The sequence below is a fragment of the Anguilla anguilla genome, chromosome 7, assembly GCF_013347855.1.
Source record: "Anguilla anguilla isolate fAngAng1 chromosome 7, fAngAng1.pri, whole genome shotgun sequence".
In the NCBI taxonomy this organism is placed as follows: Eukaryota; Metazoa; Chordata; class Actinopteri; order Anguilliformes; family Anguillidae; genus Anguilla; species Anguilla anguilla.
This window is the reverse complement of record NC_049207.1, coordinates 54234390-54252843: the sequence shown is the minus strand read 5'-3', so window position 1 is coordinate 54252843 and position 18454 is coordinate 54234390. Positions and strand designations below refer to the sequence as shown.

Here is an 18454-nt window from a genome sequence, read left to right as displayed (position 1 = left end):
TAACTACACCCAGGACTGTGCAAGGTTTCTGAATTTTTTTAAATGCAGCCAACTGATAATGAAAGTGTGGTCTGGTCTTAAAACATATTGTACCATTATCAGGCAGTGCTTTAAACAATACTTTAAACAATTGGTGAGCTGGTTTACCAGCTGGCATAGGAGTTTATTTAGCTGACTTGCTTTCTCAAGTGGCGGGACACCGTTCGAGGTGATACCAAAAATATGTATAGCGACGTGCATCATTTTCTGTTCTCTGCTTGGTATCTTTTTCGGCTAGAAACCAAACGACTGTCTAACAGGCGAAGTAAAATACCTTGCTAATTAGGCCTATTAGCAATCTAGGGCATAGCTAACTTACCATTCAAAGCTAATGGCTGACTAAAACTGTCATTACTGTTACATAGTTTGTAAAACATTCCTTGCGGGTAAAATTAGAATTACTAGACCGTATGCAGCAAAAAGCTCTGCTGAAATTCTACAAGTCAGCGAGTTGTTCCTGATATGGCGTCAGCTTTGAAAATCTGAAAAATGTCTGCCTTCACAAATCATCACAGTTATATTGTAGGTGCCAGTGGAGTCTGCAGAGACTTCCCTATCTCAAATCACATCCTGGTGCTACTGAACAGACTCGCACTTCGCCATTTCTCTTCACAGATGGTTTCGTGCCTACACTCTGCACTCATTTGACCAGTCTGATAAACATTTTGGAATGAGTCAACTTGTTTCGGGTTAGAATTTTTCTTTAGCACGAGCAGTTGTTTAGTGAAATGATTTTACTTCTTTCTTTTTTTTCCCCCATTCAGCTGCATTATTGGATTTTGTGTTGGTGATAATTGTGAACGTAGGCGCTGATTTGGCTTCGACGTCGTGAATGTTTGTTACAGTCGCGTGATTTGCTAACATAAACCACACGCACAATAACTGACATTTATTTGAGTGAGGAGGACACTTCAAACCACTGAAGGAACAGTTACCAGCGAGATAACTGCTTCGGCTGCTAATAGCGGAGTCGTTGGCTTGGTTACTAAAGAAATTCAGGAGTCTACTCCAGCCAACTAGCTGGCTGGCTAGCACACTGAAAACATTAGCCACACATCTTGTGCTACTAACACTAGCCAAACGTAAGGGAAAGTTGAGACCGACCTCCATTCCAGAATTCAACCACTGTATCCATTCCTCACATTAGCACCTGTTTAAGAATGTAACCAACCATTGGGGGGGGGGGGGGGGGGGGGTCAGCCTTCGGACCACTTGCCTGAGTTGTAAACTCCAGCTATGCGCACTACAATTGACCCGCTCAGTTCACGTACAACAGAATTCATTATCATACAAAAAAGAATTAGAATGAAATTGGGCGTGGACTTAAAGTTCATGAATCTGATTACTTTTCAAGCATTTCCAAAAAAAAAAATTTAAGTACTTTTTTCCATGTTACCAAACTCTAAAGCTCCACGGAATTATATATCAATAAAACACCCAGGTCCTGTACCTCAGTACCAATTCAATTTAATCTTGAACGGAGGTTCTCGAGATCATAGGTCATTAAAGCAATGGAATTTAAATGCATTTAAGGGAACTGTTTGTATCCTCTGATGCAGAGAAAAACAAATCAATATGGCAATTATTCACACAGGTTACACGATTGAATTTAAATAAGTTCAGTTCCAGCTATCATTGTGTGAGATGGTGTTTATTAGTGTGTTGGGTCAATAAACAAAAACCCTGTAAAATATGTATGAACTATAAATGAATGATAATCAATCTGGGAGATAGTGGAACATGTTGATTCACACTGATCCTCCTCAGTCCTATTATTTCTTTATTTGCAGCAGTGCTTCTATTTTTTAATTCTCCTCAATTTAATTGACTTTTGCACAGTGAATGTATGTAACAATGAACAATGCCTTTGATTTTAATAGGTCAGTAGGTTCAAATAACTTTGCTGGAACCACAAAAATGATGCAGATTGTATTGATATCTGGCTGCCCAAGTTTGAACCCCCTTAATATGGTGACTGTGAACTTTGTGTGAATCTGTACATTCTCAACAGAATATATGTATGTTTTTTATGGAACTCTGCACAAGTGGGGAAAAAAAATGTCACTGGTCACAACAGAGGCCATTTTCCAGATTAATTCCCTGGCAGAGTACACTGCCAGTTCCCCTTGCAATGATATTGGATCCAAACCAAATGTTTACCGATCAGCAGACTAAGCTTGTATGAAAAAGCTTGCAAAAAAAAACAAAAAAACATTAACCTGTGTTTCCGTATCACAGACGTTAGAATGTCATAAGCGTTAAAATATCACGAATACTAGGCCGTCTCCTGACATGCAGCAACATGGCCTGTTTTCTGATTGGTCCACGGCCAGCTGCTTCTACGATAACCTCCCTGCTCAGGTGCCACAATGTGATGTCTGAGAGGAAGGCAATGAATGAAGGGTCCATGTTGAATCCAGGATGAACCTCCGTCAACACATTTGTGTATATACATATATACAGGCGTTTGCAGCACTTATCCAGAGTGACTTGCATAACTTTTTACATTGCATCCATTTATACAGCTGGATATATATTGAAGCAATGCAGGTCAATTACCTTGCTCAAGGGTACAATGGCAGTGTCTTACCTGAGAACCTGCGACCTTTAGGTTACAAGACCAACTCCTTACCCATTATACTACACTGCCGCCCTGTTGATTAAGGCTGAAGACTATACACTTTGCTCAAGTGTCATGTCATACTAGCCTGGCAACTGCCAACAAACATTATACTGGGGGAGTCTCCCTCGATGTCTTTAAGTCTTTATTTTTAATTGAGATGTTGAAATATGTTGTTCATGTGGTTGCAACCTACAGTGATTCGTATTCTTCAAAAAGCATCGAGAAAAACATTTTTCAGTACAAATATCAAATACACAGGCTGCCTTTGAATGGAACTGAATCGAATCTGTCGGTGAGATATTGCTCTTTGTGGCGTTATAATGGTGGATGTCCTTGCAGAGTTGAACTCGGGGGACCCTAAAAAGGGGGTGCTGGAGGCTGTTTTGGAGATCCGTCGGGTCTCCAGGCTCCTACGCTCGATGGCAGGCCCTCGATGGCCTTGTAGCATTGTCTAGTTCCGGAATGTTCCCTTGAATTTGTAAGCAGCCCGGGAACTGGTCTACTCTTTTGGTTTGGTTGAGTTACTGGAGCTGCTGCATTTTGCTTCTTGTGATGTGATTTTTTGAGGGGGGGGGGGGGGGGGGGGGGGGGGGGGGGCGGGGGCGGGGGGGACCCCCGGTGTACACTATAACCTCTGTGTTATAGAATTCCCTTCTGGGACAGTGAACTTTACAGTGAGCAGGGCAACCTTGGTCCTCTGATTGACAGATATTGCTTGAGCAAATTGCTTGGAAAACATTCTCCCATTGGATCTGAGGGAGATAGACAGGTTTTTACCCATTACGTTGTAGGTCCCCGACAGCATTCCTTATGATCTTAAAGAGTTCCCGTAGGTCACGATTTGAAGTGTCTGCATTACACAGAATATTGCACTTACCTCTGTTTGCACCCTGGTAACCAACAGTTCCATCACGTTTATCCTTGTAGAAGTGCGCTTGGTGGCAAAAGCTTTATAGACTTACTCACAAGACCATATTGGTGAGCAGATATGGATTGTTAACTGCTGTGCATAACTTGTTTGGAGAACTTGAAAACAGGGTTTAATAGGTCTCCATTGAAACAAAGCTCTGCATATATCGAAACACTCAGTTCAGCCTCAATTAGGTATTGCTTACATTACAGTGTGAAAAAAGAAATAAACATATGAATTGACTTCAAGAATTGTAAGATGAAGGATCTGCCCTCACAATGGAAGCATGGATAAGCAAAGCGTTAGGCTCGCTGGTTTCTCTCCAAGCTTTATTGGGTATTAGCATAATGCACAACAGCCACCACAAGGCAAATTAAGTGCTTGCAGCTGCATGTCGATCCTGCGGATGCTTTCGGGTCATGTCCTGAACTCTTGGGTCGGGAATTACGAAAGGGTGGGTGGGGTGGAGAGATGCGGGATGGAGAGATGGAGGAGTGAGAGATGCAGGATGGAGAGATGGAGGAGTGAGAGATGCAGGATGGAGAGATGCTGAGGGGGTGGCTGATTCCTGGAAAGAGGAACGGGTAGGCGGGATGGAGAGATGCTGATGATGTTTTACCACACAGAGAAACAAATGTGTATTTTTCAGTGCTGAAAAAAATAAATTAAAAAATTACAAGAATGACCAGGTGGTAGGCAGGAGGAAGGCTCTGTAATTATTTGGGTAAGTCTGATTTCTTTTTGGAAGAAAACGGCTGCACTTTCTTTGTCTCTCTCTCAAAAAAAAAAAAAAAAAAAAACCCAAACCAGTGATGTTTCCCTTTTTTGCCCAGCAGCTAACTGTGAGGGTCTTTTATCTGACTGTTAGTTAAACATGATGTGGAGAGACCAGGCGGAAGCTATCTGGGGAGCGGTATAAACCACAAGCTAATGGTTGAAATGGCAGAACGTGGGTAAATGTTTCCAATTTGAATTTATTTGCATGGAAACAGCCCAGGAGAGATGTGAGTGCATAAAAAGAAATAACTTTCTAGTTTCTTTACTTAATGTGATACGATAATGCTTGCATCAGTGGCCTGGGTTTCAGTCTAAATGTGCAAGCCCGGAGGGGGGTGGGATGGGTGGGCGGGGGAGTTGTGTCGCTGGGAAATGTTTGAAAGTTAGCGCTTCTCGCTGTCACAGTCTGGTGACTTTGAGAGGGAAAATTTATGGAAAAAGAAGCGTGCCGGAATTGACTTCGCGCAAGCCGTTTTAATTTGTTTCATGAACTGAAATACCAGCTCCTATCAGTGCGACAGCCATTTTAATCACCAAGATTATTTTAGCTTTTCATCTTTGGGATTTTTTTTTACACTGACCTGCCTAAATAAATTTACGTAAATGTAAATTGCATGTTGTAAAAACAGCCATCCCGTGGGTTTCCTCCAGGTTCTCTGGTTTCCTCCCACAGTTCAAAGACATGCAGGTAGGCTAATTGGAGAGTCTAAATTGCCCACAGGTGTGAATGATCAGTAAGTGGAGTGTGTGCCCGGCGATAGATTGGAGCCCTGTCCAGTTTGTATTCCTGCCTCTCTCCCAATGCATGCTGGGATAGGCTCCAGCAAACCCCTGCGAGCCAGACCAGGAATAAGCAGTTATAGCCTATATAATGGATGGATTAAAAACAGCCATATACTGTATTTATATTTTCAACTAGTTCTAGTGATATCTTAGATTAAAAAGAGGCAATGACTCTCATACTTCTAATGTTTCACCATTTACATGCAGGTCACCATCTTCCCAGTAATATGATTGATTCACTTGATTATCGAAAATGCAAAAAAAAAATATTTATGTTTTATGAGCCAAGTACACAAAGGGTATAGCTCACAGGGGGGGTGCCAAATTAAATCATATTTATTTTTTAAGCAACATGAATTGGCATTTCAGTCAGGCTGAATTTCTGTAGCTACGTAATATCCTGTGTAGAAGTCTAAGAAAACACCTCATTTATTTAAAAGAAAAGAAAGCAGATACTTAAGTTTTTTTTTTGAGCGAAACGAGCCAAGATCTTTTCTTGGACCTCTGGAAGCTGCTGTATGAAGATGATCAATCTCGCATGGCTCTACGGAGCAGACTATTTATTTTGCAACTTCACAGGGTTCGTGAACACTTGCAATTTCGGTAAACTCGGGCATAATGATTTGTGATTATGCTCTAAAATATGTCCCTTTACTGGAGAGTGTGGACATTTTCTTGAAATAGAGGATTTATCTTCTGTGATACAAAAGTGGAGTCATTACTTTGTTTTATCCTTATGGGCCGGACCAGTGGGACACTTTCGGAGACAGATAGCGTGGGACATAGCATGGCTGACACTATTTTTCATCTTAATTGCTGTTCTTGCGTAAGGATGATTAACTTGTTTTGCACCCATGTGTACTATTAAAACAAGGACTAGCCTGTTTTCAAAACTCGCTTTTCACTGATGCGAGGTGGAATGGATACCAGAGTTCACAAAGCTTTTCTTTTCTGGTTCCATCCTCTTGAATGCAAACCTTTTGTAAAATGTATTTAATGTAGCAGAACCAACCAAAAAGATCACACCCCTGACAGTAGAAAATGGCGCATCAGCAAGAGCCAATAATCAATGCAGGAAAACCAAAGGGACAGAGAAGTAGAGGCACTGCCCCCCCTCCAGGCACTGAGGACTGCAACCGATGACTAATCAATAAAATCAAAGTCCTGACACACAACTGCCGATCATCACACGAACGCAACCCATGTACTGTAGCCATCAATACGCTTTCATCATAACTGCAGAATGGAGGCCCACAACCCACCAGTCTTCCATAGGTAGGGTCTCCAGGGCCTTGTAATACTGGCACAGGTGTACAAATAAAAAGTTCTGAACCTGTGTCGGGGCCTCGAATTTCTCCACTACAGAATTTATCCATTTTCTTTACTGCTTGCTGTAATCCGCCATCTATAATATGATTGCGATCTATATTTATGACCATGGCTCAGATGAATGCTTGATGCTGATTGGCTCATAAGAATGTGTGTATATTATGTATGCTGCTTGGTAAAAATCCCTCTCACTTTCATAACCATCCCATGATGTGCATATATATCATGACAGCTACACAGCTTGGGGTGGTTTGTTATTAGTCTCTTATCCCTTCATAAAATATGCATATGTTGTGCTGTTTACTACGACATTGATTTTATTAAGGCAGGGTTTATTAAGAGACTGAACTGCTGTAACAGGATATCAGTTCAGAAGAGATTAAAAATGTATTGTGGACTGTTTCAAGTGTGCAACTTCTCCAGTTACATTCATTCAGCATCAACAAGTGGGCTGTAAGGTAGAAATGGATTATTGGGATTTTATGTGAATACTGTCAGCCACAAAAACTGGAGAGAAAGCAACTTGGTCTCATGACCTTTCACATCAGGAGCTTGACATCTGACCCAAGTGATGTGAAGGGCAGGAGACCCAGATGGTATACATCAAACAGCACGTCATATTTTGTCACACCTTATGTTGTACATATTGTCTCCTAGTGGCAAAAAGGGGCCTCAGCTTGTCTCATGAATGGTGTGCCGTGATGGATGGTGGAGCTGAAATAAAAACGCTTTGCCTGTGTGTGTGGAAGCCCTTCGGTTGTGTAGGAGGGCCTCTGGGGTGCGGGGACTTCACACAGCTTTGTCCTCTGTGTGGATTTCCTGCCGCCAATAGTTTGGCGAGCTGCTAATTCGCTAATTCGGTACGAGATAATTCCGCGGCGGGGCTGTAGTGCTAATTGAAGCAGAAGGAGAGAAATGGAGATATTTGTGTGTCATTTCGGGTTGGAGTCTTTCACTCAGCCAATGAGCACGCGCGTATTTGAATGAATCGCCGGCCTTGACAGATTAATTCATTGCGGAAAAAAAAGGCTTAAATGACGGATTATGCTGTACGTGGATTTCCATCATTCGCCAAATCCCGTATAGCGAGTGACAATATTGGAATTACGGGAGACGCACGCACGCGAGCGAAATTATTTGAGCTGAATTACTGTCTGAAAATAAAAAGGCCGTCGCCTTCCACAAAGACGGCAGAAGGATTTTTTGCTGTCAGCCGGACCGGGCGGGAAAGAAAGGAACAAAAGCCATTTTCCAGATTAGTCTTGTAGTTCCTGTCATAAGGCATAAAGGGGCCAGGGCTGTGAGGCAGGATTTGGCGTGACACCGGGGTAGACTTCAATTTCCCGCAGTAATAGGTTGTGTGCATGTAGCAATCGGTTTTTTTGCGACTGTGTCATCTGCTAAGAGAATGAGTATTTTTTTTTTTTTTTACCGAATTGTCCTGCTTCTACATCCGGATAGAATTCCCCCCTTTCACATGCAAAGCAGTTCTTTCTCTCTCTCTTTTTTCAGGGTCCTGGTTACTGTCGAGTTCCACACAATAGAGTCATCACACGGAAGCTTTCTGCGCGATTCGGAGACAGTCTGGAGGGCATCTAATGGATATATTTTCCATTTATTTCTGTCGAGCTTGTCTTTGTGTGTCTGACTTTCATTTTGAGCCCTTGTGACCGTTGCATAATGATTAACATCTGCGAATCGCATAACCTATCACAGTCACTTCCGTGCAATTCCGAGCTTCCGAGTGGAAGTGTTGGATTCCCTCGTGCAGACATGTTTGAATGATAGAAACAGGGAAATATGTTTCTAAATGACAGTATGCTGAGAATCACTCACGTTTTTGTCGATTGCTGCACCAGAGCAGAGCAATTTCTTGCAAACCTTTTGAAAATATATGCGTACATCGATGAATTTGCCTGGAAAAGAAAATAAATATTTACAATATGGACACTTGTTTACAATATAACTGGGCAAGACTTCCAGGATGGTTGCAGCCTTGACACTTTTTAAAATGTTTTGGCAATTTAGTTTTTTTTGTATGAAATGATTGCTGTGGTTTTACTTACTGTCAAAACTCTTCAGTGTGTGTGTGCCTGTGCGTGTATGAAAATGTATTTAATTTTCTTTTATTGCTATTGAATCAGGAGTGAATTCCAAATCGCAGAGGTGTACAGTACTAACCTACTCTGGAAGTCTCAACATGAGACCAATCAGATACCCCTGTTAGGTAATGGGTATGAACTGTATCTCTATAATGAAATGACAGATAGCTTTGCAATCACCGAAGCAATAAGCTTTAAAATTCATTTTTGTTAATCATTGGATTGCAATGAGTATTTAATAGGGTGGTATTAAGCCATGAAGGGTATCTGTCTGTGTGATTAATTTAAAATTCCTTATCTGGTACATGCGTGGGTTTGCTGTATCTTGCTTGGAATATCAATTTCTGGTTTCAGAAACATGCCCTGCTTGCAGTGTCCCTCAGTCTGAGGAGGGAGCTGATGTCACAACACTGAGACATCCGTTTTTCAAGTTACTGTAGCCGGCTCGTGGCACCCTAGATCTCTTTTATGGCATTAGTCTTTGGGTCTGGCTCCACATCCTGATTTACTGCATTAAGATCTACTGTACAAGGTTAACCTTGTCATTGGTGAAAAGTAACACCAGTAAAAGAGGTGACGCAGGTCATGTTTTGTCAGAAGTTGTATTCATTTAAGAGTACGGTTGTGCCGCAATTTACATTGGTTGCCTTAGTTCAGATGTTACAATCTGATGTCTTTATTCAAATGCACTGTTTGGTCTTTTTTTGAATCACTACTCACAAGGAATATCATTTGAATTAAAATTGTCAGGTCTCTTAATCACTGTCTTAACACTAAACCAGATGTGTCAAACTCCAGCCCTGGATGGCTGCAGCACCTGCAGGTGTTTGTACTTTCCTGTCAATCAGCTGCCAATTAAGGCCTTGAGAACAAGACGTGCAGACTCTTTAACCAATCCACACACTGAAAACCAGCACGTGCAGACTCTTTAACCAATCCACACACTGAAAACCAGCACGTGCAGACTCTTTAACCAATCCACACACTGAAAACCAGCACGTGCAGACTCTTTAACCAATCCACACACTGAAAGCCAGCAAACGCGTGGCCTCCTTCCAGGACTGCAGTTTGGTACCCCTGCCCTAAACAGTGGAAGGTAACTAGCTAAGTAGAAACCAGGTGTAGTTCATGCATGATAACATCATGGTGCATCTAGCTGTCACTCAGAATTCAGTATTAAGTCACAGTCAATGGAATTTATCTACGGTAATAACCACGCTGCTTTATGAATATTTGTGAATACTGTTTTTTTTTCAGACTTCTTTCTATAAATGTCTCATAAACCTCACTGTATCAATCACTTATCCAACACAGCAAAGAAAATCGCATTGTATTACACCTGGGCTGTGTTTATTTTAAATCATAAGAGTTTTGAGAAATTTTATGGTAAACCCAGATAGGTTGGCGTATACTGTATAATAAAATTTGGCGTTGAAAATTACAGACAGTCAGAAGCTCTGGGTACTCTGTGGCACTCAGGATGCAGTGCAGTAGAAATACAGAAATCTTCAGGAGTGAAATCTTTTGTTATAATACAGCCTATTTCACTTTTGTCTGCCGCCGTACATCTTGTGGCTTTTACTCTTTCGTCTGGACCAAATGAAATCCACTCCCCCCCCCCAGCAAAGTAATGGTGGTGTAGTGCTGGTGAAAGTGTTATCTTTCAGACAAGACTTTTAAAGCAATGTCCTGGATTCAGTTTGGTTGCTATAGCTCCCGTGGCTGTTCACAAAAGAGGAAGGCTTGTTAACCCTGGTGGCCTGGGCAAATTATCCAAAATTTGGCTTTCTAAATCCGGCCACCCAGACCATCCCCCTGTTGTCAGATTGGCTACTCAATCCCTTAAATTCCCCACCACATTGAGACCACAGGATGTCAGTCCAAATTAAGACTTAGTTCTCAGTCTGCCTGACTGGTTAAATGAATGTGGAATCATTAAAATATTTCATTTAATGAAAACCTAAAGACATCAAGTTAGATGCATTTCAGGTGCACTCCCTAATTTGGCAAAGACTAACTTTGCACAGCAAAAAAACCACGATATCCCATCATGCTCTCTGCTTCATAAAGGCCTGTTAATGAATAAGGGGGAATAAGCCTCCTTGAAATTCATAAAGAAAGTCCTTGATGCTCGTTATTTTTGTTAGCCATTCTGTTATATTATCTCGTTTAATTAGCGTCCCGCTGAACGTTCTGATTTGCTAATGAGAGAAAGTGAGATTCTGATGGAGATTAATGTGTTACCAGCCTTGTCAATAGATCTTTATTAGTACCCCTCATACCTTCTCCATGTCTTAAATAAACCTGAGGGAAAGAAGAAAAAAAAAACAGGAAATGCATTTTTTTTGCAAGGAAATCCGTCAACTTAACTGCTGATGGATGTGCTGTTTATAGCATGCAGGGGGAAGCTAATGAGATTCAGGGTTCAAGGCATAAGACAATCCAATAACCTGATGAAATCGATTGAAGATCTCCTCTAAGCTCACGTTTGTCCTTTATATGTGTAAGATGGTTACATTCTTTATGAATAACTAACATCTGATTTTGAGTGTTAAAAACAATTTTGTCGCTTATTATTGTTGCTGCTGCTGCTGCTGTTGTTGTTGTTGTTGTTGTTGTTTTTAGTGTATCATCCAAGTCCCTACAATTTGAAAAATTCATTTTGGTGACAAATCTTTTGGAATAGAGCAAAGAAAAGCACCATGGTGCACTGCTTGATAATCACAGTTAAAGTACAAGTGTTGATTGAATCCAGACAAATGTCAGAGTTTCCCAGGGTTTTTACGTAGCTATCAGGAGCTGACCGTACACGGCAGTAATCCCAAAGGTCCTGTTGGTGGTTATTACCAGTAGCAGCCATTTCTGCTAGAACAGTGTTTTGTCGTCGCTATTTGGTACAAGTGGTGAGAGTAAAAAAAAAAAAAAAAAGAAAAAAAGTGCATCCAAGCGGTGGAAGGAGAAATAAGAAGCTGTTCTGAATTGCACAGCGCACACAGAGTCATTCCGAGAACCAATTTATCTTGTGGCGGAGTGACGGCTGTGCATGGGCCGGGGATAAGAGACGGCGAGGAGGGGGAAAAACCCCCACAGAGGCGGAACTGACGGTCCCACCCGCCGCGTCCCCCGGGGGAAGGGCACCGAAGGCGCGCCTGCCGACGGCGAGCGTTGCCACGGCGCCACGGCGCACCGGCTCATCCGGAGAGAGGGAGGCCGGCTTCTCGCGGGCACGCTAACGTTCTTCTTGAGCGGTAAAAAAAAAACTGCGCTCTTGTCACGCTTTCCCGCGCGGGCACCCCGGGTTGATTTTAAACAGGCGCGCTCTTTGTTTCCTGGCGGCTGCGTCGGTTGGCGCGCGCCCCAGACGTGGAGATTTACTGACTCGGCGCTGCCACAGCCCCCCCTACCCCTACCCCTCCCCCCCACAGCCCTCTCTCGCAGCTGCTGGAGCGCCCATGTCTACGGGACGTCCCGGCTGTGCTAACAGAGAGAGAAGGGGGTAGCGTTGTCTCTTAGTCTGCTCCACAAGCAACCCGCGTTAAAGTGGTGACTAATGAGAGCCCCCCCACCCCCACCCCAAAATAAAACAAAATCGAGACGTGTTTACACATACAGTGCGTGTATGAGTTTACAAGCAAGTGCATGCTGTCAGGGAATGTGAATTTCAGCTGGGTCGTGTTGGTGCGTATGTACATTTACATTACATCTGCTTGAAAATCAAATGAGTCTCCCATCAACTAAAACCTCTGCAGCTACTCAGAAATATCATGGTTAATATAATAATATAATTGTAGAGTCATTATCATTTATGTGTATTTTTTCATTAAAAATTAAAATGAATCATATATTTACCATATGTATATACTGTAAAAAGCCTGAATAAATATGCAAGTCAATAAGACCGGTCTCTCAGGCCATAATTATTATGAGTGATGTTTAATTTGCTGGATCCTTGAGTCTGCGGATATCGGGGAAGCATCTGCATCAACAAACGATTCTGGTCCTGTGGCTGCTGTTCTGTTCTTTGCTCTTGCTTTATGTGAAACTGCCAATACGTACATTTCATGAAACTGGTTAACTTCAGCCGAAATTCAGCCGTTGTTGTTTACTCATCGTATTGGGCCTGCTTGTTCAATGGCAACGAGTGAGGGTTGGCTTATTTTCACTTGACGGACTCCCCCCCCCCCCCCCCCCCCCCCCCCCCACCTACCCCGGCAGGGCTGTGTTTAAACTGCTCGGTCGCTCGCGAAACGCCGGGCGCCGGTTGGTACACAAGGTACCAAGGACACAGGAGCCGGGCGAGGGAACGGCGGCGCCCATCAGTCACGGTGCTTACATTTATGAGTGCCTCCAATCAATTCAAATGAAATTTGCTCCAGACACTCCAGAGCCCTTTTTCCGCACGCGCCCGTGTGTGTGTCTCTTCACTTGTCTTACCAGGGGGTTATAACTGTTTATTTCACCCTGACAGCGCCCGTGCTTCAGTTTGATTATCCCCTGAGCATCCGCACTTACGGAGATTTATGAAACCGGCAAACGGATGATGTTTTATGTTTTTCTCGCCGTGCACTGTACTGTACTGTACTGAAACTGAAGGTGGAGAACCTCGCGTAAGCCTAAACTGCGCAGATAGTGGCTGAAAAGCATGCAAAAAGGCTGCGTTGTAACTCAGATTGATTAGGCCTATTTATTACCTTATTCATTCAAGCGGTGCCCACCGTTTTGTCCATGTCCAAATTAGATTAATTTTATATTACAAATAGCGCAGAAATGAAAAACGCGAGGAAGTGTCACATTATTGCTTTAATCTTGATGTGGAAAAATGGTAAGAACAAGTCTCATTCTTTAAAAAAAAAAAAAAATGACCCCTTAATTTGAAAGATGCAATACAAATAAATGAATCATCCCGGCCTTTTTGAAATGTTGCCTCTTTTGCGCCGACTATATAGGCCATTAAAAGACAAGCTCCCTTATTCTCAATCTTATCACCTTCTGGTTTGGAGTTATTTATGATGTCATGTCCATTCATACCTCACGCTCCTAATTACAGTTCGCTATTAAGATTAATGGCGAGGCTCAGTTGGCCGCATCTGCCAACTCCAGCTTTGTTTTGGCCGACTGATGGATGGGGGGGGGGGAGCCGGGAGAAGGTTCGTCGGATTCCCCCCGGAAACTGGCCCGAAGATTGATCAGCTGCAGGACTGGGAACAACAGCTTCACTTTGGTTTTTTACCACAGGGGTATAGCACATCAGAATGATGCAGGGCAGGACGTTCTAAATCTATTACATATCCAGTGTGTCCTATGCCCACTCCTCAGCCCAACAGCACACAAGCTTTCTCTTTCTGTCTTTCTTTACCTACAGTACCTTTACTTCCATCCTCTCATCTCCCTTCATATCTCTCTCTCTCCCTGCTTCCTTCCCTCACTCTTTCTTTCTCTCTCTGTCTCTCTCCCTCCCTCTCTTTTTCTCTCCCTCTTTCCCTCCCTCTCTCGCTCTCTTTCATTGTCTTTCTCTCTCCCTTCCTCTCTGTCTCTCTCTCACTCTTTCTCCTTCCCTCCCTCCCTCTCTCTCTCTCTCTCTCCCTCCCTCACTCACTGTCTCCTGAAACTGTTGTCACTTACTGTCCCACACCGAGTCGTGAGCCTCCCTGTCCCACAGACAGGCCAGTTTTTTTTACGCTTACTCAGCGCTTAAGAGAGAGATGCCGTGGTTGCTAATGGAGACGGCTAAATCACAGACGGTAGTTCTTTGACCTCGCCGCCCCCGAGCAAGCCTGCGTCTGCGGGTCTCTTCATTGACCTTCCCATGCTAATGCTCAGATGCATCCCCGGAACGGCCTTGTGCAACACAGCCTTGTTTTTAGATCAGAAACCAATTATTTCCCCTGCTATTTCTGCGAGATAATCACCGGTGAATGTACTGTATCAGCACTGTACGGCAATAGCGCTTGGAAGCAGCAGTTTTTCCACACTTTGAGTGGCCTAACTGCCGCTGGAGCAAAATTACAACACTGGGACAAAAAAGCAAATCTTTCTCTTCTGCTGCTCAGTCCTCTTTGTCGCCTGATGAAATCGTTCACAAAGTGGAGTGGCCGCCTTCCTGTGCTTCTCCCAGTCTGTCATTGCACGAGGCGGAATGATTTCAGAAAACAAACCGAAATTGTGCCGGTTTGGAAAACAAAAAAACTGAAATAGAGCGGTTTCCGTGCGATCGCCAGCACAGAAAACACATGTCCCTTGTCAGCTGGGATGACTCTTCCAGTCATCTCCGGCTGTTTTCACACATCCCTCCCCCTGGAGTGCTCCTGAGCCTGATGCTACTTGTTGTTTTTTTTTTTTTGTGCTAAATTTGTAATGCATGAATACAGTCTGTGGTCCACACCAATTCCAGTGCTAGAAACAGGGAAAGCTCTCGGTACTTAATTTGTGGCTGAAGCTCACTGGAGTTCTGCTTCTTCATCTCTCAGTTTTGGCTGTTCAGAATCCTTCTCCCTCTCAGCCCTGCTCCACTATCTACTCGTCTGTAATTCTTAAGATTTGTGGAGAGAAAAAAAAAAAAAAACTGTAGTAGCCGCAAGTTAAGAGTAGGAACTAATCGCTGGTCTTCAAAATGTTTCTGATTGGCGGATACATGTTTAGGTCTCTCAAGAATGGTTTATCAGATCCACCACCAAACAGGTTTTCATTCCAAGTGAGCCATCAGTTAATTTCGGTTGGATTGGCTAGTTAAATGGAAAATCTGTATTCTTAGTCTTATTCCTTGGTAAGATTTAAAACAAAAACAAGAAACTCCAGACTTGCCATCTGAGAGCGGTACTTCCTGCAGCTGAGCAGTGCAGCGAGGGGGTGGTGGGTATTGGTCTTTTTCAGAAGTGTAAAAAATATTATTTTATATATACAATACTTTTGTATTATTCCCTGAATAACACTGAGCTGGCATAACTCTTTTTCTTTTTTTCCCTGAGGTATGTGGCTAGGATACACATCGCCCCCTTTACACAAGAATTTAAAAACAATATATGTTCAGTTTTATTTATTTAACTTGCACAAAAAAAAATCAGGATTCTACATGTGCAAGGTGAAGGAAAAACCACTGAACTGCCTCCTTAGGCCTCTCTGTTCGAATGCTCATTCAAGGGAAAATATATTCCGTAAAATAAAAATATTACAGTATGACCACAGGGATGTGGTAACAGTGTTAGGGACGTCTGAAGTAATCAGTTAAATTCAGAGCAAACGCACAAACCTTGGTGAGTTTTGTTTGTGATGCACTTCATCAGTTGTTTTTCAAAGGTGTTGAGCAAAATTTGATTCTTCAAGTGACTTAAGTAGTTCCAGAAGAACGATCCTCTGGCTTTTGAGCATTTTATTGGGATGGCAGGTATGCCATCCCGTCAAGTTACGCTTTTTAAATGGTTCTAATGAACAGCAATAATGTTTATTGTATCTTTCGTAATGAAGCTATTTAAGTGCAATACATGAACTCTATTTCCCTAGCATAGCAGATTATTTTCCAGGTTTAAAGGCTGTGTGATCATGGTCTTTACCACCTAAAAATCACCTAACGGCTTGTTTTATAGGCAGAGGAATCGGTGTGAATAAACGGTTTGACAAAATCCATGAACATTCTATGCAATGGAATGGTTATTTTCATCTGAATACCAAATTCTTTATCAAAATATTGAGCTTATCTGAGAAAAATCCCTCCGATGACATTTAAACAGGCTGGCGTCTGACCTATCCTGCAGTTTGGCGGGGCGTGCAGGAGAGGAGTTTTTAATCAGCGGGTTTGCAGGGGAATGAGTTCTGTGGCTCATATAGCAGGGAGCTGACAGCAGCCATCGGCCATCAGATGATGGGGCTGGTGTCGTCATGGCGATGAGGAGTGATTGACAGGTGTCAGGACCTGTATTGGGCCACCCCCCCCAGCTAATGAACTATGTCCCAGGCTGGAGCTTATTAGCCCCCCCCCCCCCCCCCCCCATCCCAACAGGACAGTCATGTGCACGACGGCCACACACTTTGTTGTCATTGGCGACCACGGGATGTACACAATGTCATTTGTAGGGTTAATACGGTTCTACTGTGCTTTGGAATGTTGCCCAACGAACTTAACTAGAAATCTTTTTTAAAATTTTTATTCCCCGTTTATGTTATTTGTGTACGCATCGCTTCTGTTCTGTCAGCGGTATAATGGAAGTGCGCGGAAGTAGGCCGGGAGTCCTCGGCAGGCTTTGTTTCCATGCAGGGGTTACAAATGACCCGCAATTTGCTGGTAGCACCCTGGTGAATGAGGCCCTCCTCCCTACAGTTATACTAATGTAGACCGCGCTGGTATTTATCTGTGTTGTGCAGGGATTAGAAATGTAATTATGGTGATGACATTCTTGTATCTCCCCGGCTGCAGAAGGCATGAACAAACAAATGATTTGTGGATGCTCGCGGTATAATTTTCCTCACCTTGTGAACACAATGCGAATTCTGCCTCCCTGGACGTGCCTACACATCGAGCGCACGGAACGGATTGTAGACTCGTCAAGTCGATGGCTTAATCAGTGACACAGCGTGTAGGAAATGGACTCATGCATTGATTCTTTCTAATATAATATCAAAGGAAACTTAATGTAAATGGAGCAGGTTTTCCCATTATTTGCATCATCCTTTCTCACAGAAATGCTAACTGTGGGACTTCTATGCACATCGGATTTTTGTTTTGTGGTAAAGATGCCATTAATGAAGTCCAAACAAACTAAGCACATAAAAGTAATAGTTAAGCGTTGCTACTGTAATAGGTATAGTAATTAAGTCATATTAATAGTGTCTCAGTAGCTGCGTGTACTGTTGTGAGGCCACGTTATTAACAGGTGCCTAACTCCACTGATCGCTCAACCCTGTGTGCTGGTTTCGCGTTTTAGGATTCTCTGCGTAGAGTCTTGGGTGAAACAGATTAAGTTGTCCCCCATCCCCTTTCAGCAACTCTGCCGCTTTGACCTGTCAGCTTGATGTAAGAGTTTCTTGAGGGGCAGACTCGGTCACCTTTAATAAAGCCAACAACAGTATGGGGAGGGGGGGAGTGGGAGGGGGGTGGGGGGGGTGTTAACAAGTTTTGCTCTGAAAACAGGAGGGACAGCCGAGCCATTTGTTGTGAAGTCATTATGACGGCTCGACATCTGTTTTCGTTCTGCCCACTTGGCTAACGGCTAGCATCCTGCGCAGTCTATCAGTGGAACACTGGTGCCATCGATTCCACTGGGCACATTTGGGGAAGTTGGAATTGGTGTAAATGACCAATTTTTTTAAAATGCTCCGTGGTTTGTCGAAGTGGCCAAATCAGTACGCTTGCAGTGGAATTATATTTGATACAAGAAGGCAACACACAGGGAAATATGCATACTTTCTCTTGCAAGTAGCCATGGTGCTTCAGTGAGTGAACTTGTATCAGTGTTGGAGAGTAGTTGTACTGCCTGCAGTTTAATTGCATTTTGCAGTGGTTTGCTGGTAGTTAATCTACGTTATAATTTGTGTAGTGGTTGTAGTAAACAGCTTTCTTGTCATATTGAAGTGTAGTTAACTACAGGAACTCCCAACTACTTTTACTTAAAATACTCTCTCTCTTTTCCCTCTAATCCTGTTTGGCGAGAAGTGCTCTACTCCAATATGGTTGCCAATGGTCAACTGCCAATTGTCACACATTACTGGTTCCCCTTACTGAGCTGTAAAATGGTTCTTCCCACATGCAAAAAGAAGGCATTGCTCACACACGCATCACGTCTGGGAAATGTGATAATGATCATTTTTTAGTACTCTTTTTTGCCAAGAAAACCACATTTCTCTGTAGGGTAGCTTTGCTGTAGTTCAACTACTTTCAGTGCAAAGAAATTGGTAGTTCAG

The 18454-nt window shown here is 43.0% G+C and overlaps 1 protein-coding gene across 1 annotated transcript in view; it reads left to right on the top strand.

The window, feature by feature from the left end:
• Nucleotides 1–18454, top strand: part of LOC118231189 (polypeptide N-acetylgalactosaminyltransferase-like 6) — a 148596-nt gene that overhangs the window by 3618 nt on the left and 126524 nt on the right. The gene's annotated exons all lie outside the window — the stretch shown is intronic.